The 21,272-nt window shown below is 39.2% G+C and overlaps 1 protein-coding gene across 1 annotated transcript in view; it reads left to right on the top strand.

Annotated features, from left to right (window-relative positions):
- DPP10 (dipeptidyl peptidase like 10) overlaps positions 1-21,272 on the top strand; it is an 882,866-nt gene that overhangs the window by 179,316 nt on the left and 682,278 nt on the right. The window lies entirely within an intron of this gene.

The following is a 21,272-nucleotide window of genomic DNA, read 5'->3' as shown; positions in this document are numbered from 1 at the left end:
TTCCTCATGAAAAGGGTCTTCTAGCCATTTTTTTTTTTTTTTCTATTTTACATAAAAAAAATAATTTACTTTGAACCATCACTAGGTAAAACATGGAAGTATCCTTGAAGCAGGACCTGGACTGCCCTTCCTAGCTATCAGGGAGACCTTTCTCCCTCTGTGCTCCTGCTCAGGCACTTTTGCGCATGGTATCTTTTCCACTATGTGGAACAGCTTAAGGGGGGCATGTAAGGAAGTTGAAGCTAGAAAATAAAGTACTATGGAATTTGGGTGAAGTAGAAACTGATATTGTAGCTATGTGATTTTGGTTTTAGGTCCCCATGTTCTACCCAACTCCTGTTGTGGATGTGTAACTTTCTTTGTTAAACAATTGTCTGGGTTTTTTTCTTCTTGTTAAAAGTACAACTCTAAACTCAGTTTCTCAGCGGTATTTTTCTAGTCGATGGTGGTCTTCAGGAAGAAATTGTAAACTTTTAGAATTACTTAAAAGCCTGTGATTCAAACTTTGGTCTGAGTGTCCTTTTGGTGAAACACTGATGTGGTGATGGACTATTTATATGATTTGAGGGCCAAATGTCCTCCTCTTTGTATTTGTTGCTTTGAAATTCTCTATTGGTAATCAGCAATTTATTAAAATCCTCTGTCTATCACTGTGTAATGTATATTTAGGTCTCACACCTCTCATGTTTTGCATTTGACTGACGGTATCATAGTAACATAGATATGGGCAATAGCAAGAAAAAGTTGATGATAATATTTTTCTAATGGAATTCTGATGCTACAGCAGGTGTGGGTAGGAAACCAAAAGGGTGGGTGAAGGGTATTTCAGACTTAATGGAAGGAGATTTAGGCTCAGCATCTAAATATGATAATTTTTTGTTAAGTAGTCCTCCTGACAGCCAATATTACATTGGAGCACTGAATAGAGGAAAAAGAAGCCCTTGGGAATGGTTCCTTGCATAAGACAAATATCATCTTATAGAAATAAAAGACAAGAATAGATACTCTGATGTAAATTAGAGCAGATGGGAACTGACTAGGCTTAACTGTGTTCTCCCAACATTATAAACCACTTAAATTATTTTTCTAGTTGTTGTATGGGTCATTGAAGCTCTTTAATGACAATGTGCTTATGTAAGTGTAGTATCTTAAATGATTAGGCATAGTAAATTTTACCTTTTCTTTCAGTTCTATGATTTAGACAGTGAGTGGGAAATCTAATAAACATTCTTATAGGATGCTAAGAGAAAAATGTTTGCCATTTGCTATATGTTACATACCTAATACTATAGTAGAAGAACCTGAACAGTTTCCATCATTGAAGAGAGATATGCATAGGCAGTCTACTCACAGCATACTAACCCTGCATTTTCTTGACTTTGGGGTTTGTAAGCTTTGTAAAAGTGTCTTCCTATACAAAATCCATTTTCCACAAAATATTATTTCTACGTTTTTTCCTTCTGTGTGAGATACCCAGACAAGACAGTGAAAATACAAATAAAATAATGATGGTGTGGCAATTGTATTGTGTGATTTTTCAAGGACATGTAAAGGGTTATTTCTGTCATCTGAATTTAAATTAGTCTCACTGCAAAATCCATGCCATGTACATTGTCAGCCACAATTTTTAATAAGTTCTCTGGTTGGTGGGTAAGGACTGTTATCCTCACTTTATACCCATGCCCTAAAGAGAGGAAATGAATTTAGTCAGATAGTGAGTCAGTAGCAGAACCAGATCCAGAATACAATTTTTGTGCATTTAGGTTCCTCATTTAGATACAGCTACTGAAGCTTTTCTAAAGCTCCAAGATGCTTCTACCACTACTGCTGTTGCAAGCGTACCACTGAGATGAACTCTGCAATACAGAGTATTGTACTTTATAGGTAATTTAACTGTTGAGTGAACAGAAGTGTTGCAGTAGAGAAGGAAAAGTTTAAAGAAGTTAAATAAAAATAGGTCAGAAATCTGCTACATGGGGAACTTCCTGTAAATCTTGAGCCCCACTGAAATACTGCCATGTATGTGCAGTGCACATAGCACGTAAAGGAAGTTAGTCTTAAAATAATTTTGTGTCTGACAAAAGTAGGTTCTGAAATATGTTCCAAGGCCAGTTCAGGGAAAGGGAGAATAACATGAAAACTGTATTACAGAAATTTGAGCCAAAGTCTGCTCTGCATTGGAATGAAATATCTAATGGATGTTTGTAATACAAGTCTGTAAGTGGAAACCTAAACTGCACAAGAATTTTTGATAGATCAAATATGGAGAGGCCTCACAACTTATGCCATTAGGAGAAACTTTTTCCGCAAAACCAGGATTTAAAAAAATAAGTGGAGAAACCTTTTCCACAGAAACAGGATTTAAAAAGCAAGTTACAAGAATTGTTGCTACAGCAATTGGATATCACAGCATAGAAGGACTAGAAGAGCAAATGAACTCATGGATCTCTCTCCTTTGATTTGCAAGATTAAATGCATGTGAGAAAAGTCTTATTTCCCATACAGGGGATGAAATAGAGGAGGCTGTGTCTGATGCTAAGCATGTTTATTTAATGCTAAATACTTGTCTGTACCAGGGACCTCAAAAGATTGTCAGAGCTGTTAGAAGAAGAAGCAGCACATGTGGTTTGTGCATTTTTATTCCTTTGGGAAAATTCTTCTGGAAACCACTACTTTGGTTGCATGTAGCCTAGGAGGTGTCACCAAAAAGTAAAATGTGATTTTAATAATTCCAAGGTTACTAAGGCTTCTATGTATGATCATTTAATCTGAGATAGAAAAGTGTAAGTGTTTAATTAAATTCTCCATGCAATTTTAGAAAGAGTACCCATGTAGTGGGGTAAGGCAAAACAAACCTGCCCAGGTCCAGAATTGGGTACAAGTGCTTAGGTATCACAAACAGTAACATTATACTGGTCTGTGAATTCAAATGGAGGTGGTGACTTGGAGAAGTGATCATTGGGCTCAAGTTGAAGTGTGAAGTTTTTTCTTTTTGTCATTTCTCTTTTCTAAGCTGTTTATTGCTTATCTTGGCTGTGTTCTTCTGGAGATGATCTAAGAATTCTAGGAGCACTTTTCAGGTTAGAGAGGCGCAGATTGTAACTCTGGAACAAACTCAGAAGCAATTTGATAGCAGTAGGCACATTTTAAAGAATACTTTAACTTCCAGCAAGTTTTGTTTAGCATTATGTAGTCAGCTAAAGACAGAACAAGAGCATATTAGATTTAATTTAATATCTTGGTTGCTGAATTGAAAGATTCAGAAAAGGTTTTAGATTAAACAGTGTTGTCTATTTTTTAGGGTTTGCATTTGATTCTCATTAGACAGTACCAAATTTTATTGTTGCTTACTTTAGAGACACAGTAGCTAGGCATATTTTTCAGTTCAAGCAAAAGCTTGTGTTTTGCACAAACTGATAGAACTGCATAAAAAATGCAAATAATCTGGTTTTATAGGTCTTCCATTGATACGCTGAATTTCAGTCTCTGGGAGTTAAGTTGTACTGCATAAGGCATGGCAAGAACACAGAAAATAAATGCAACAAGCAATGAAGGAACAGCTGTTGCAGAAGATGAATGTTTTGCTGTAATGATGTTGCTAAGATTATTAATTTATTTAATAGAATTCAGAAAGGATTCATCTGTTAGCTGTCACGATTTTATCACTGGGAGTTTGCGAGTTGCCATAGGCTATGGGCATGCTGTTTGCCTGTTAACAACATCCAAGGGGGGTCAACTGACAAATAGCTTTGTTTATTACCATTTGGTTTATAGTTCAGGATTGATTTGGAATGTCCCAGCTAACATTTGGTCCCTCAGTTTCCTAATATTGCTGACACCAGCTGTAACAGCAGCCTTTCTCTCCTGGAAAATCTTTCTTCCGTTGATGAGCTTGTTCCCATAATTAGTTAGGTTGCTTTTTTCCTCCCTAGATTTTATTAATGTTGGTATTGCAGGGGTACCTGCAGGCCAGTTAGAAAACATGAGCTTGCTATTCTAGCTGCAGCCTGTAGACATCCCAAACACATTTGTTGTTCTTCAAATGTCTTATGTTTAAGATGAGGCAATAGGTAGATAAAACCAGCAGATGCAAGGGGCACAAGGTAACAGTGAGATGATAGCAATTAACATAATAAGCCCTTTGCTTTTAGTCACTATCAAGCGGTTTAATAAGAATAACTTATTATCCAATATTTTGATAAAAAATGAGAATTTTTCTTAAATACTGGGTGAAGTTTATGGGATGCCATGGTTTTGTTCACTGCTCTTTTGCTGTTATTTTTGGGTTTTATCTTTTTGTCAGTCTTTCAATGCCATGTAGTAAATTGAACTTTTTCCACCATAGAAACATCTGCCTTAAAGTACGCTGGTATCATTTGCAGGCAGAGGGGTGAAGGTCACAGTAATTTATCCTGATATGTGTACTGATGGCATCCGTATAACCTCAGTCGCCAGCAGTTATTGATTGTAATCTGGGGCTGTAATTCAAGTGGTCTGATTGAATACGAGGGGTGCTAATGCTAGGCCTCATTATTATTATGGAGAAAAAATACCAGCAAGTGGCCACGTAGTCATGATTCCCTCATCATCTGAAAAGTGTGTGAACCAACACTCTCTGATTTGATTTCTGGGAAGCTAATGGAAGAAATTGTGGAAATTTCTTGTTCTTTATTTCTCTTTTTATTTCTTGTTCTATGTTTAAAAAAAATAATAGGAACCTTGAATGTCCATCATTTATCTATAGTATCAGAAATCTGACATAGCTTTAGAAACTAATTTTACTTTAACTTCAAGTGATTTGTTTGCAAATTGTCTAAGGAGGGATGTAAATAACATAGCAATTTGAGCCATATCATTAGGATCAACGTCTTACGGCAACTCAGGCAGATAACCCAGTTGAATGATCTCTGCGCTTGTTGAAATATGGCACAGTGATTCATAAAACTAAAGAAAAGCCACAAGGTACAGGAATTACCAATATGTAAATACTTGGCAAATAAGGAAGAGAATAGAACCTAAGTTTATCAAGTTGATGAAAAAAAAAAAACAAAGAAAGTGGGAGTGCTGGGAAAAACCCAAACCCAACAGCTTCATATTTGGACAAGGAAACATTTTAGGCAGTGTTTCTAAATCTCATATCCATGTCCTTACAAGGTTCAGACACATCATCATCGGTCCCAAGACCAGGCTGAATAATGCAACCTAGCTTGAGCTTGCATTATTGGGCTGCTCTGCTAATGTCCTTGTCATTGCCCACCTTGTCTTCCATCTTCCCACGTTCCCTGGCAAGGGAAGAGCACAAAACTGTGACAAAGGAATTTATTACTTCTCTGACTTACATATTGCAAACAAGTGAAAGGAATTTATCAGAATTTTAAAAGTACTGTGAAGGGACAAGTACTGTGTCAGCCTGAAAAACAGCCGTACCCACAAAAATTAATCAGAACTCAAGTGACCTCTTATCAATGTGCCTTGAACAGTGGAGCAGGATCTGTCAAGTCTTTCCCTGAAACTCATCTAAGGTGGCTGGCAAGTCAGATGGTCATATCCCAGTGATTAAGGTGGTACTCACCAGCTTCATCTGGATAATTATTAATTGTAAGTGGAAACAGTTTGTTATTATTCGGTGCTATTCTTCTGAGATATAAAAGCCATGAGCTTCAAGTCTTTGGTCTTTCTGCACCAACAACTATGCTTAACACTGGGAGACTGGGGAAGGATGCTCTTTTGTCATCTCTTTGCTTATTTCAGCAAAGCATAAGCCCAGCTTTCTGGAGACCCCTAAGTGTGGAAAGGTAGGCTTGCAGAAAATAGCAGCCAGTTTGTCAGAAGGGTCAAAGAACTTAATTTAGACATTCAAAGCTATTATTACAAATACACAAAGAAGACATAAATGTATTCAAGTAATTGTTCCATATATTACAATATTTTTACCGTTACTGGTTTGAGTAAATGGTTTTTCCTTATAAATATTGCGTGGATACAAATTGCATAGCTAAAATACAACCTTCTGTGGTGGGTTGATCCTGGCTGGCTGCCAGGTGCCCTCCAAAGCTGCTCTATCACTCCCCCCCTCAGCTGGACAGGGGAGAGAAAATATAATCAAAGGCTCATGGGTTGAGATAAGGACAGGGAGAGATCACTTGGCAATTACCGTCCCTGGGAAAACAGACTTGACTTGGGGAAATTAATTTATTACCAACCAAATCAGAGTAGGAAAATGAGAAATAAAAACAAATCTTAAAAAAACACCTTCCACCCACCCCCCTTCCTTCCTGGGCTCAACTCCACTCCCCATTTTCCCTACCTCCTCCCCTCCAGCAGTGCAGGAGGACAGGGAATGGGGGTTGGGGTCAGTTCATCACACGTTGTCTCGGCCGCTCTTTTGTCCTCAGGGGCAGGACTCCTCACACTCTTCCCCTGCTCCAGCATGTCCCTCCCATGGGAGACAGTCTTCCATGAATTGTGTGGGTCCCTTCCCTGGGCTGCAGTCCTTCAGGCACAGACTGCTCCAGTGTGGGTCCCCTGTGGGGTCACAAGTCCTGCCAGCAAACCTGCTCCAGTGTAGCCCTTCCACAGCAGCTCAGTAAGGAAAGGTGACTGGCTAGGCTGAAACTTTTTTTTTTACTTCCTTCATCTCTTCTAACGCATGTTGTATTTATTGGGTTATGAAGTAACTTAGGACGTGTGGGGTTTTTTCCTTCTCTTCTTAAAAAAATAAAAGTAAATTTGAAAAATTTAAATTAAAATGAATAAGTCCAAATGATTGGGATGGAAAAGCCACACTGATTACCAGAGTAAGAAACATGACACATATTTGGACATAAATTGTACTTTAGAGGATCTTTCATAAGATACTTCCCTTAAGTGAATAGCCCTATCTTTATGTATGTATGCATAAGCACAAAAATGTGGACCCATATTTCACTATTGTATCTTTTTATGTGAAATAGCAGTATTCTGTTCAAGCGATATAGAATACCTGACAGTTATGATAATATATATTGTATTTCTAAGGATTTTCTAATGGATATATGAAACTCAGAAGAGCTGAAACATAAAAGGTTTGGGGGCCAATATGTTCTGCCTTCTGTGTCTTTTAAAAAGGGAGATTTAGAGAGCCCTTTGAACTTCTGGAATATTGTGGTATAGTTTAAAAGAATATTGGAGAGAATTTAGCTCTCATGATATTGAGAGACATAGGATTATAACTTGCACCTGGCATGGTGGAGGTGGACAGTCAGCTCCATACATGGATTTCTGGTGGTGCTCCTCAGGCCTGACCTGTGCCGTGGTTTCTATTGCAATCTGAGTGTTTCTGAATAAGGCAAATGTCTCTTATTTTGTAATGTATTTGGTGTAATAACTTAAATATATTAAATCTTACTCTGAATTTGCCAAAACATCATGGATGTTTAGGTCCTGTGTTTCAGTTTGGGCTTGTTTCTGCTTGTGATGCTGCAAGAAGATCTGGCTAATTTTCTGGAGAGAGGATGGAGGAGAAAGCATGAGGGGATGCTTAGTGAAGGACTGGGGATGGAGAGAGGAAAAATCTATGTCATCAAACCAGGGCATCATTAGTATTAGTCTATTTCTTATTTGTTTTGTCTTCAAGATCTGTACCTAGATTAACAAAATTATAATATCTGAAGAAAGTTTTTGTGAAGGATGAGGGAAAAGGACACATCTGCATAAATGTCATCTATAATGTAATACAGCAAAGCCTAATTTAAGTGTTAATCATGTTTTTGTATTTTTTGTAAAATTTTGTCTGAGACAAAATAAAGAATATTGTCTCATTAAGAAATCTGGCAGTATTACTGTGACAGTAATCACATTTTCATTCTATTTTCATAACCGAAGCTTCAAAGCAGCTTGAGAAATACTCATTACTGATGCAAGCTTGAACATGCAAGTGAATAGCTGTATCAGCACTGTCATATATAATTTCAGCAACACTATCAAGCACAAGAGAAGTTTAGCTAACTGCAAGATAAAAACAATGGACTGCTGGATAAGATTAATGCAAAAGCTTCTTTAGAAGAAAATAAGCATCTTAGAAACAACAAAACAAAGCAAATGGTAATTTTTTATTAAAGTAATAAATGCTGCTGTTTTATTGTTTGCTATTGATAAATTCTTTCCTCAAGGAATGTGGTCTCCTGGATCTTAAAGATATATTTTTAAATATTTTTGCTCTGAGGGGAAACAATGCAAAGAAAACAATAATTCAATAGTTTGATTACACCTTTTATGTTTAAAATCAAATGTGGATTCTATCTTTTTTTCTGTTTTTCCTTTAGAATTTTTTGTCATTACTAGGTGAAAACTCTGAAATCCTCTAAAACCTTTGCCTACAATTAAAAGGTCCTCCATGAGAGTCTTTTTACTTTGCTTCCACTTTCCCTTGTGCCTTTTCATACCTAAACTTCACCCTTCGCAACATTTTTGTTTGCCTGGCTCTGTGCTCTCAGCTTAAGGAATAAGCAATAATCCTCCATGCTAATTTTGGATCTTGTCTGGGTTTATTTAAGTATTTCTTCATATATTCTTTATATACTTATGTTTGTAAGTCTTATTCATTCAGTACATAAAAAAATATAAGCTGGTTGCAAATAGTTTGCTTCAAAGTTCCCTACCCAAAAGTCCTTAATGTAAAATGAAAACTGAGTGTGCAATAGGCTGATGTTGCTCCCTGTGTAATGTATAGTTGGTTGCTCACACCGTTTTGTATTATTTCTAGTTAACTATGGTAAATAGAACTTTAAAAAATGCAACTAGAGAATAATTTTCTTCAATTAAAAATGGAAATGTATGAATACTTTGTGGTTATGCAAAAGCTCAGAATATTTATAATTACTAGGACTAACACAATCTCCTTGGTTCTGGGCTGTAGTCGAAAGTAATCCTGATTACTTATAAATGGAAAAGACCATTGCACGTGAGCTCTGAAAACTCAGAGGTCTGTTCTGTTTCTACTGAGTCAAGGTGTCAGCTTTGAGACGTACATATATATTTGTATATACATATTGTTGGTTTTTTCTTCTTCGTAGTTTCATCTTGAGTGCAACAGAGCACGATCCTTACAAAGTTTTGTTGGTTTCGACTACACAATAAGTGTTTTTAAAGTAATTTATCTTCTTTTGATCCACTTTCATCGATTTAGGTGACCTTGTTCACCTTCCCCTCATCATCCGTGTTGGTCTGATAGGATCAGCAGTTAGGGGATGAGCAGTTGGTTAAACATGTGATACAGTCTACCTTTTCCTTGTGTTAATTAGAGAAAATAAGGCAGAAACTACAGTCCCAGCTGTAAAAATCTATTTTTTTCCATTAGCAAAGGGCAAACTTCAAAGGGGTTAGAGGTTTTGCCAATTCAGGAAAAGAAATGTGATGCTCCAGGACACTACAGCTCTGTGGTGTGCTCTGTGGCAAAGGCACAGAATAGCACACCGCTTCAGATTGAGAAGCATAATGCAGGGGTGACCACGGTCACCTGTGAGGGGCTGGGGAAGGATACAGCTGCCCTGGGAGGGGAGTACCTGGGGAGTACTCAGGAGGGGAGTTACCTGAGATGTGCTCAGAGAAGTTGGTGAGATGTGGTGATGGTGAACGTCTTGATTTGGCTCAGGCAGTGGGAAAGGTCAAGGGAGAGTTTGTTTTTCCTTCTACAGTACCACCGGGGGTTTTGGGCTGGTTTTCAATTTACTGCATTAACCTAGAAGCAGGAATTAGGCTACTGAATTTAGACATCCAATTTTAAAATTATCAGGTGTTGTGGACTTGCAAAGAGAAGGAAGGAAAATGGGAGACGAGTACTATTCTTTTAATTTACATACCCAAAGGATCCAAGGGATGCACAAGAAAGAAGGTGAAATTAATCCCCACCGTGGAGTCACCCTCTACCCATTCAGGGTTGCGTAGTTGTAGTTAGACAAAGCTAATACTAAAACTGGTGGTGATGTAAAACTATGATTTAAATCACATTTGCCTCTGAGCCTGCCTCCTGGCTTAAGTTAAAACAGTTTTAATGCTGCTGTAACCAACATTTGACTCCATGTAGCTACAAAGGCTTGTTTAGAAATGGGTAGTACCTAAAAACGAGCAACATTTTAGCTGTGGCTCTAGTATTCTACCTTTTCCTGAATCTGTGATGTGGAGGTGGGAAGTAAAGTGGGAATGGCGCCACTGCAGGAACTCATTTGCACAGGATGCGTCCTAAAGCGTGCTGCCACTTTGGTGGATTGTTCCACCTTTTCAGGGATATTTTTCTCAAGGTGGAAATTAACCTTAAATTACAGGGTTCGAATTCTCTAAACTGGTTGAAAGGGGGAAACCCAGTAATTTTGTCCCATTTGTTTTCTGTTGGAATTACTAAATAAAGGAGGTGGAATTTGTAGTACTATATTTTTGAAACTTGAGACTAAATATACCTTCATAAAAAGTAGTTCAGAAAATTTGCAGGGGTTTTTAAACCAAATAATTTTCCTGATATTGTTCCAAGTGAAGCTTTGCTGTCACTTCAATTGTCCGCATCAATGCAAACCAACATACAACACTGTGAACGTGAATGAGAGGAGCAATGTTTTCTAAATCATATTTATCACTGTCAAAGATCGGAACGATTAGTATAGCTATACCCATTTCTGTAAATCTGTTATGCAAGCTAAAGCTACAGCTCTGATTTATTAACTTTGAGGTCAACATGTTTTACTTTGGAATGCGGTAATTTTTAGGAATTTTGGCTTTAAAACACAACACCGTGGTATGTCCTGGTGACAACCTTGTCTGGCAAAAAGCAATTACAACACATTCTTGCTTTTTGTTCTGTAATCGTCACCAGAGTCTGATGTGATGTGATGTCATTAGCATCTGATTGTGCAGCCTAAAGACCTGGTGGTCTTCCAACGAACATGTACAAATTTCCTACGACACTCCATTTCTCTGCTGTTTTCCCCCTGGGACCTTAGTCTTCTGCGGGCTGTGGTTTCAGGGTTTTTGTCTCCTTAATATTTAATGATAGTTATAGCAAATGGGAAAACAAACTTGTGACATTCATACTTGTTACTGGAGAAATGGTTGCAGATTTACAACTGTGTATGTTTAAGGGTACCTAGTGAGGTAGTGTTTAGAAGTGCTAATAAAAATTTAACTGCTTTTGTCCTTTAAATCTGTTTTTCATGGTGACTGTAATTCCGCTTCTATTACAAATATTTAAAGAAGTCAAATTAAACAGGTGGAGTGGGAAGTAAATATAGTGATGTGGGGTTAAGAAAACCCAGCCTTGACATACTGGAGATTTCATAAATTGTACTGTATGCTTTCTGCTCAGCTGTTCACAGTAGCAAAATTGTCCTGTGTCCTGGGCTGAAATAGATATTAAAGGGATCTGTAAAGCAATGAAATATAAGAAACTGTTATAAGCAGTTTTCTCAAAGAGTCACCCTGAACAGATTACCCTACATAGGGACTATATTTAGAAAGGGATTGTGTAAATGAAAAGAAGGTAGGAAGGATTTTCAGTCAAAATTAATTGGGGTGGGGTGTTTTTTGCATGAAAAGCTTCACTTCTTTGAGTTAAATTATTTTACTTTAGCACCAGGTTATTTTTCAGACTTTTTTTTCCAAAATTGTAGTAAGCAGCAGACTCTGTGAAGCGACGGTTTTTATGTAACATTCTCCACATATCAGAGATTGCTGTGGTCCCACACAAACTGCCTTGTCACATTTTACATTACTTCCCAGCTCGTTACTAATAGATACAGTAGGTGCTTTCCCAATATTGAAGTTTTTTGGAAGTTACTGCATATGTTGCACAAGAAAGCTGGATCTCTGATATTCAAATGCTGTACATGATTATGACTCGGAAGTATGAAATAAATGAGAGCCTCTATTCAGTTGCAGATGTACTGCGGCTCTCAGGATGGGTTGCTATGTAGGAAAAGACTTTCCACTGGTGTAGGAGATAATGGAAAATCCTTTCATTTGGATCAGGACTTGGAAACTGCACATTGGGTGACTTGTGCTAAAAAAAAAATTGAGACCTCATTTATTCTACAGCAGCTGTGCTGAATATTGCTGAATGTTTTTCTTTGGATGTTCAGATACTTTTGCTTCTTTTTAAGTTCTCTCTTCAACAGTTGCCAGACCCCCCTGAGCACCTCCGCAGCACTCCTTGGGTCTCCTGGGGGGTGTGCATGGCTCACGCTGTGCTTGCACACTCGTGTGGGTGAGAAAGACAAAGCTGCACGTGCTTGTCTATGCTGCTGCAAAGGGCTTAGTGCTCTGCCCTGCCAGAAGTGGGCACGCTAAGAACTGCTCTAATAAATGCCATATTTGGGGCATTAGCATGCATAGTTTCCTGAACCAATAATCAAATGTTACTTTCCTATTGTGTTAGTGTTGCCTTCCCTGGGCCTGGATATAACAACCAGCTCTGAGCTCGAAAACTTGTTTTTTCCTTTCTAAATTTAGTTCACTCATCTCAGTTCTCTGAGAGTCTGTCTTGTGCCGTTTCTGTACGCTGACTGTAGCAATGTTTCTCTATGTCTGCCAGTTACTGAGCTACTTCTGTTTGGAAACCGACCTCTAGCAAGGAACAGATCCTACTTCACTCCTCAACAGTATTTTAAACATTTTAGAGAAGAGTGAACATTATTTTGCCTCCTGAGTCTTCTGCAAAGTCTTGCTACTGCCAGTCACTCCTAAGTTTTCTTACTCTTAATTCCTTTCCTTTCCTCACTTCTGGGCTTTCCAAAACAGTGCAAGATTCATGATGTTTCCCAGAATTATTTTTTAAGGAAGTGTATAAGATATGATGGCTGTATAGGGCTGATTTGAACTTGCAGGGTTTACTGAGAAACATTTGTAGAGAAAAGATGTTCTGGCTCTTAGCTGTTTCCAAAGAAAGGCCTCTTTTTCTTGTGTTTAACCTGTGGGGTTTTTTTAAGACTTTATCTGCAAAATATTTTATAGTGGTCCCTTAAAATTTGTCTGGTCATAAGAGAAGAAGAAAGGTTTAAACAAAATTAAGTAGGATCTTAGTTAAGACTTGGAAAGGTTAGAACAGCAAAATATCAAAACAAGTGAATTCTAATCTAGCTGATGGTTTTAACTGCACAGAAAGACAGATGAATGGTTGGTGTGTATGTGTGCATGTATATATATATATATGACTTTCTAGTACATTTGTCACTAGTACTGAAAATCAAACATTGCTGAAAAGAAAGCAGACTCATTTAATAAATGAAGAAAGATGAGACAAACATGGCTTGCAAATAGCTGTATGAATAAATTGCACCAAAAATACAGGGAAGAGGCATTGGTGACTCTGGAGTAATGAGAACCTTAGTAACTCTGAGAGAACTGAGAAACTGAAAAGTGTGTATTTGCATGTAAACATAACAGCAACAATGATGAGAGCGTATCAGTGGTCAGACCCAGTAGGAAATTATCTAGCCATGCTGTTGATTTTTTAATTTTTTTTTTTTTTTTTTAATTCTGTTTCTAAAATTGGGAGGTATTTAAGTCCCTATGCATTTGATTAAACGGACAAAAAAAAAAAAGTGGAACTAGCTAGAAAGGAATCAACCTGTTACCTAGTAAGAACCTATGTTATGTATTAAAATAGTGGAATGCATGTCAGAAAATAAGGTCTGGAATAACGTAGGAAAAATATACTCATGAGGAACAAACAGTTCAAGTACAGTGATTTGAGCTCCCATGTCCCATTAAGCATAACGTAATGCTGGCCATATTCAACAACTGTCTTGGCTAGTATAGCTGTTACTGGCTATGCTGACATTATTTCAAGCCAGTGAAATGAATACTTGTATTGCCTTCTTGCATATTCCCAGCATCCTCCCGTCATTTAAAACTTATCTGGACACTTGTCACGTGGTGTAGTTGATGGCCTAGGTGACCTAAATATGCCTATTGTATCTCAAACTTTTATAATTCCATTAAAAGTGTTTTTCTCTCTGTGATTGAGCAATGTAGAGATGTCTCTAATCTGTGTTCTTCCATCTTGTTCTGAATGAAGTGTAGATGCTATCTGGGAAGTAACTACCCTCGTGGTTTTGCTCCCTCACTGTAGTTCTATTTCTGGGACCTCCAGTTAGTTTTTCCCAATATCATTTGTTCAAACATGAGATTGTCTGCTATCTCCAGAGCCCAGCTTTCACATTTACAGAGAGTTTAGCATTAAGGACTAAGCCCAGGCTCATATCATTCCGATTTTGTGCTTATCAACACACTCCATCCCTTTGCCATGAATGTAAACTGTTGCGGATGTCTGGCACACACTGGAACAATCTTGAAATATTACCAGGTAAAGGCACTTTTATCTGCTTGCTTTATACATTTTCTGATAAACAGACAGGATTTGTCACTATATTATTTTAACTAATTATACTGCATTTATATCAGAAAGTACAGTCATGCATTAGAGGGTGAATACTGTATTGCATTAGCAAATAATTTATGCTGTCCCTTCAGCATTGGGAATGTTGTATCTCCTCAGATTTAACAGTAAACTTATTCACCTTCTGATCTTATTTGATTATTCTGAGTAATGCTTTTATCAGAACTTTAGTCAATTTTCTGGCATCCTGCTCTCTGGCTTTTCTTTTTAAATTCAGTAACCCTGCAGTTCTAGTTACAGCAATAAATGCAGCACAAAAATTACACTTGATAAGTGTGTAGGTAGGCAGGGCAGAATTTTGGCCAAATTGTCCAGTTTTGGTTTGAAGTGTCATGCTTCTTCAGGCTTTGTCATAACAAAACTACAAAATTCTCAGTTGCTGTTGCCACGATGACCTTAACGTTCATTATTGATGTAATAATTATTGACTTCTCTGAGGTGCAGGTTAAATGCTGTAAACAGTAGAAATAACAGCCAATATTAGCATTGACACATGTTTATAGCATCGATTTTACATCTCCTCAGCCCAGCTTGCAATATATTTGTTTGCAGAGTATTTAACCTGGCAAGGCGTAAGTATTTCTTTTTGGCCATAATGTTGAGATAAAAGGTTAGTGGGAAACTCACTGAGAAGCTTCTCTTTTTAGCTGACCTTCCTATATCACTTTCCTCCTTTCCTTTCTAATCTGCAGTCTGTTTCTTTTACTGCCTACTTCTTCCCTGCTGACTCTGAGTACAGGCACAGTGGAACAGACTAATGGTCCATCAAGTCTATTATCCACCTCTGGTGGTGACCTGTACCTGGGATCTTGTGTACTTTGAGATATTTTTGTTTTGGTTTTGGCCTTGATGTTTGCCAGAGAATCATCTTGTTACACAAATGCACTAAGCAGTCTTAGCTTTCAGTTAAAAAAAAGGTGTTTGGACCTTTCAGTTATATAGAAATAATTTTGAATACAAATGGAAGGTGAATTGTAGCAGCTCTGCGTGCATGGGTCTGCTGGTATTTTAAAGCAACAAAAATGTCTTTATGCTTCAGGGAGGTTTGACTTCAAAATGTAATGGTTACATTATAAATATCGCCATGACCGCAGCATCCAACTTTTTCCTTTGACTTTTAATACCTAATTTTTCCTATTCAAAAATCTCACACCTACTGTAGTGACAGTGGCCAACAGACAGGAATCCCTTGACTTTTTTGTTTCACCTGCAAATAATCTGTGTGCGGGACCTTGCAAACTCTTGCTGACAAGCCTTTCTGCTTCCTTATTGGACGTGCTTGTTGTGTTGCATCTCACAAAGGGAGCTAAATGTGGAGAATTTTCTAAACTTTATTGAGATTGCTCATTTTACGACCTTCTGTCTGTTGAGGGCAGATGTCTTAGTCACCACAGGACCTTTCTAAAGATTGTGAGGTATGGGTATGAAGTAAATAAATACAAGACTGTGTCCTCCACCTCTTAAAATGTAATGATTATAAGGAACAATGTCTCTTGTTTCCCTGTGAGGAATCTCACGTAGGGTTCCTGGGGTTCCTCAATATAATCTGGTTATTGAGAAGCTCTTAAATACAGCTCTTGAACTCTGTGTGACACTGCTGTCTGCTTGAAAGCCTGTTCTCCCCGAAAGGTGTGTGCCGTTAAATAAGATCTTGTTGCAAGCCACAGCATGCCAGGAAAGCTGTCCTAGAGCTTGCATGATTTTACTCAAAGGTGCAGAGAATGAAGCCTGCTTCCCCCACCCCCCAACAGCTGATGTGAGCAGTTGGGTGCGTTGGTGTGGACTGTGAAAGAGTAATTTCAGACTTGATTCTCTTTTCTAGAGGTATGAAAAAAGAATAGTTTCTGCTGTTCTCCAAAGAAAGTAAGTTGAGTGTGCATGTTTGAGAGATACGTACATACAAAAAGCAGAAAATAATGCTTTTTATACTTTTCTGCTATGTACTTTTGGGCCAAAGCAAGGCACAGTCTGCACACAAAGTCAATCACTTTGCTGCCTTTTATTGCAAAGTGTTTCTTTCTGTTTAGGATTATGTATGCTGAGTCCTGAATGGATTGTCCCTTTTCTTGATGAAACAAATGGAGATTGTCAATAAGTGAAGCAGAGATAAGATAGATAGTAGCTTGTTAGTGATTTGGGAGTGAAGTGATATGGCACAAGAGATTAATGCTTTGCCTTCATTTGTTGACATTTAATCTCTAGACTTTGGTTTGTATTCAGTACACAAAGTAACTGAAAATCTCTCCTATTTGGTACTTGTGAAGTTGATACTAGATTCACAACCAGTTTGTTTGCTCCTTAGTATTTCCTTTTTTAAATAAGTGTTTTAATCTGTGTTTCTGAGAACTGCCATAATTTCACCATTTTCTCCTCGGAGGATTCAGTAATTATGACTCCATAATATACCTTCTCTTTTTCAACCTCCTTCCTCCTTTCTCCCACCAGTCTGGTCAGAGGTTTGTAGTTTTGCTGTGTTACTGCACTGCCTGCATTTCCCGCATAGCCACTTGTCCTTCCTTGCACGACTCCTGCATCTAACGAGGCAAGGACCCTGAGGCAGAGGAGGCTGTTCCATTTCTGGACATAGAATGGATGATGGGGCCAGCCTACTGCCTTTCCATCTGGATGGAGCAAAACTTCGAGGCATTATTTCTGTCTCAGAAAATCCTGAACCCCTCTTAAAGAGAAATATTCTTATTATTCATTGATACCTTGGTATATCTGTTGAGTCCGAGGACTTCCTGATTTCCAGGTGCCCACATGAAGGAATGAAGGTAAGTCCTATGAAATAGAGCCTTTCTGTGCAAATATCCCACCGCACCCCGCCCCGAGCTCTGAAAGATATAGAAGCATGCATAAGAGCAAAATTGTATCTTTGTAGATGAATCTCGTGATGATACAGGGTTGTACTCTTTTTCTGAAATGCTATTAATAACAGTCTGATGCTACGCTGATCATGAATTCAAATTGGGACACACAGCACCTGTACTTAGAACTGCTGCTGGAAGCATACATGGCATTCTCTTTGTAAAAGATGACCATTACAGGTGCGTTTGAGAGAGGAGCCATCTTAAGATCACTGATCAAAGTTGCATTTTACTCAAAGAATCTGTGCGGTCTGAGCAGTAATAACTGTATGAGTGCAGCCTCCTCATTCCTGTACCAACAGACTTCATTAAGCTTTGGAGAGTTGTGGTGGGTTGACCCTGACTGCAGGCCAGGTGCCCACCAAAGCTGCTCTATCACTCCCCACCTCAGCTGGACAGGGAAGGGAAAATATAATCAAAGGGCTCCTGGGTCGAGATAAGGACAGGGAGAAATCACTCAGCCAATTACCATCACGGGCAAACCAGACTTGACTTGAGGAAAGTTAAGTTAATTTATTGCCAATCAAACCAGAGTAGGGTAACGAGAAATAAAACCCAATTTTAAATCCCCTTCCCCCCCCCCCCCCCCCCCCCCCCCCCCCCCCCCCTTCTTCCCAGGCTTAACATCACTCCTGATTTTCTCTAGCTCCTCCCCGTGGTACTGGGGGACGGGGAATGGGACTGGCAGTCAGTTCATCACACGTTGTCTCTGCTGCTCCTTCCTCCTCAGGGGGAGGACTCCTCACTCTTCCCCTGCTCCAGTGTGGGGTCCCTCCCATGGGAAGGAGTCCTCCATGAACTGCTCCAGCGTGGGTCCCTCCACTGGGTGCAGTCCTTCAGGCGCAGACTGCTCCAGCGTGGGTCCCCCGTGGGGTCACAAGTCCTGCCAGCAAACCTGCTCCAGCCTGGGCTTCTCTCTCCACAGATCCGCAGGTCCTGCCAGGACCCTGCTCCAGTCCAGGCTTCCCATGGGGTCACAGCCTCCTTCAGGAACCCACCTGCTCCGGCGTGGGTTCCCCCCAGGCTGCAGGTGGAGATCTGCTCCCCCGTGGAGCTCCCTGGGCTGCAGGGGGACAGCCTGCATCACCGTGGTCTTCCCCACGGGCTGCAGGGGAATCTCTGCTCCGGCACCTGGAGCATCTCCTCCCCTCCTTCTGCACTGACCTGGGGGGTCTGCAGGGTTCTTTCTCTCACATGTTCTCATTCACCTCTCTGGCTGCAGTTGCTGTTGTGCAGGTTTTTTCCCCTCCTTCTTAAATCTGTTCTCCCAGAGCACTACCACCATTGCTGATGGGCTCGGCCTTGGCCAGTGGTGGGTCTGTCATGGAGCCGGCTGGCATTGGCTCTGTTAGACATGGGGGAAGCTTCTAGCAGCTTCTCACAGAAGCCACCCCTATAGCCCCTCCACTACCAAAACCTTGCCACGCAGACCCAATACAAGAGTTTACATCAAATACTGAACTAGAGAGAACAATTAACTCTGCAGGTCTAGTGAAGGGTGCTAGCCCTGTTGATGGATCTGATGATGACCCTCCTCTTCTGGGAAGTGCCCCACCATCAAGAGGTTTCTTACTTGGCAGTGACTGGGTGACCTTTTCCACCACAGGAGAGACTGGATAGCAGAGAGCAGGGCTGAGAAGGGGCTCTGTGACAGAATGCAAAGAGAGCGAGGGAGCTGTATAGTGCTTCCTCTTCCCGTAATATCTTTCTCACACAAATGATGATGATAGTCACAACTGTTCCTATCCAGTACACAATTGTCTTTACCATTGCCAAGATTCTACAGGCACAACAGATCCCTAAGAAAATAAATGAGATGGCAAAATCAGGAAACCGATTTTCTCTGCTGGCACAGAAGAGCGTACAGAAGAACCTTGTGCAGCATGCTGCTGCAATGTGTCTTGCTTAGAGCTAATGCTCTTATTCATTTAGAAAATATCAGTTGAGGCAAAAAGCCAGTTCATTCATATATTTGCTAGTGATGGAAACAGACCCCCAGATATTATCTTGTCTTTATACAAAATAAAGGAATGAAGATCACATGCTCTGGATCAACAGAAAAATAAGATTTTTGCAAGCATGATCCCTTTTCTTTGAAAACAACTAGTACTTGACTCTTTTTATTTTAACCAAACTTTCTCAACTATGTCTGTACCTTCTATAGTAGATTATTCTGTAGCTAATATGCATTACCATATTTGATTATTAATTCATCTAGTATCTCCTAAATCAACCTTTTGTGTGCAGAAGAATGCTAATAGATTTTGTTTCTAAATCTTCTAACGTATTGTGAAAAAGTCTGCTACATGGCTGACTTCTGCCTCTTAAATATTTAAATTAATGTACTTCTGTCTGCACAACTGCTTTGCATGATCATTGTTTGGATATGTAGCTACATGGCTATTGTAAATACTGCAAAATCCCATAATCACCCGAAAGAGCCTACAAAATCTTTTGAGAGACAACTTAAAATAAAACTTCATGAGGTTTCCACTTAGTTCTGCTTGACTTTTTAAAAAAAAACATAGGTCACATTCTTTTTTGTTTATAGAAGTATATATTCGCCATATCCTCAATGGCCTCAGGTTTATCTTGACCTCCATGAGATCAGAATGTATTATAGTTCTCCAAGGCAGCATTTCCTCTAGTTTCTCAGAAGGTCAGTTAGGATACTTCTTTCCATAGTTCATCCCTCAGGACTTTGTTAGGTTTTAAGCTCAGCACTGTTGCTTCCATTCCCAGAACTAATTGTAATGATGATTTCCACAGAGTATCTGAAAAATTATGCAGAGAGCAGTTTTCTTCTCCTTAAGCTGTTTGCTGCTATATGCTATATTCTCTCTTCTCCAGCCTCTTCTCGGGTGCCCACCATGCCTTAGGTGCTCACCCGCGGAGAGGTTGGGGTAGAGTGGCTCTGACATCCTCCTGCTGCCTTCTTGGTAGTTTCCTCAGGTTAATGAATATGTTTGTCGTTTTGGTACTGATAATGTTCCCTGGTACCTGCTGTTAGGAGGGGAGTGGAGGGCACCACTTGGCTGCCAAGTACTGCTCTTTTCCTCTGCACTTCCCCGATCCAGCACCAAGATTTCGTCTGAGTTGATAGAATCAGTTACCTGTTTCTAGTCTCAAACCAACCCTTTTTGCCTTTGACACTACCAGTTTACTTATAGTGGCTGATACACAGTATTTTAAGTAATGACATTAGAGGGGTTGTGTGTAGCTGCTCAAGCTCCCCAATAACAAAAGCACCGGCTCAACCTTAGATGTAGAGACCTTGAGTTGTTATGTGCTTTTGTGCTATTCCAAGAGTAGATATGAAACCTTAAACAATATGATTTAGCAGTATGTGTTCAACACCCTGAAGAGGATCCTTCTTTGAGGAATTCTTTTCTGTTAGGCACAGTACAATCTGGAAAGCAGGATAAGCAGAGATGTGGTGCTTTTCATGTATTCTGCATCATCATTTTTATTTCTATTCTAGCTTTTTTTTAACAGCACTACCTGCAAAAATTCTAAATTAAATTACTTTTATACAGAAGTTCTTTAATTGTCTCTTTTGGGTTTTGGTTTCTGAGTTTCATTTCCCCCCCCCAGTATTTTTACACTCTATTCCTTAAATCTTGTTTTATTTATTTTTTTATGCAATCCTTGCCCCAGTCTGATTAGATGGACTAACTTGGATTAGATGGCTGTATACAGTTTGAATCAGAGCACACAGCTATTAGAGGCTAGACACTATAACACTACTGCATTTCCTGTAGAAGAGCCAAACTACGAAGAAAACAGCATTCTAAAATAGATTTTGCTCCAGTTCAGATTCGATAAACAAACTCTGCCAAAATATTTGTGATGCTGATTACAGGAAGGCTTGCAAAATGAACAAAAAAGGTCACTTGCTGCTGCCTTGTGATGTTCATGACTCATTAATCAGAATGCAGAGTTTGCATTTATAATTGCTGTAATCAGACAGTGAAGTCTTGAAG

Source organism: Accipiter gentilis, chromosome 1 (assembly GCF_929443795.1).
Source record: "Accipiter gentilis chromosome 1, bAccGen1.1, whole genome shotgun sequence".
Lineage (NCBI taxonomy): Eukaryota > Metazoa > Chordata > Aves > Accipitriformes > Accipitridae > Astur > Astur gentilis.
This window is presented reverse-complemented; position numbering and strand designations above follow the sequence as displayed.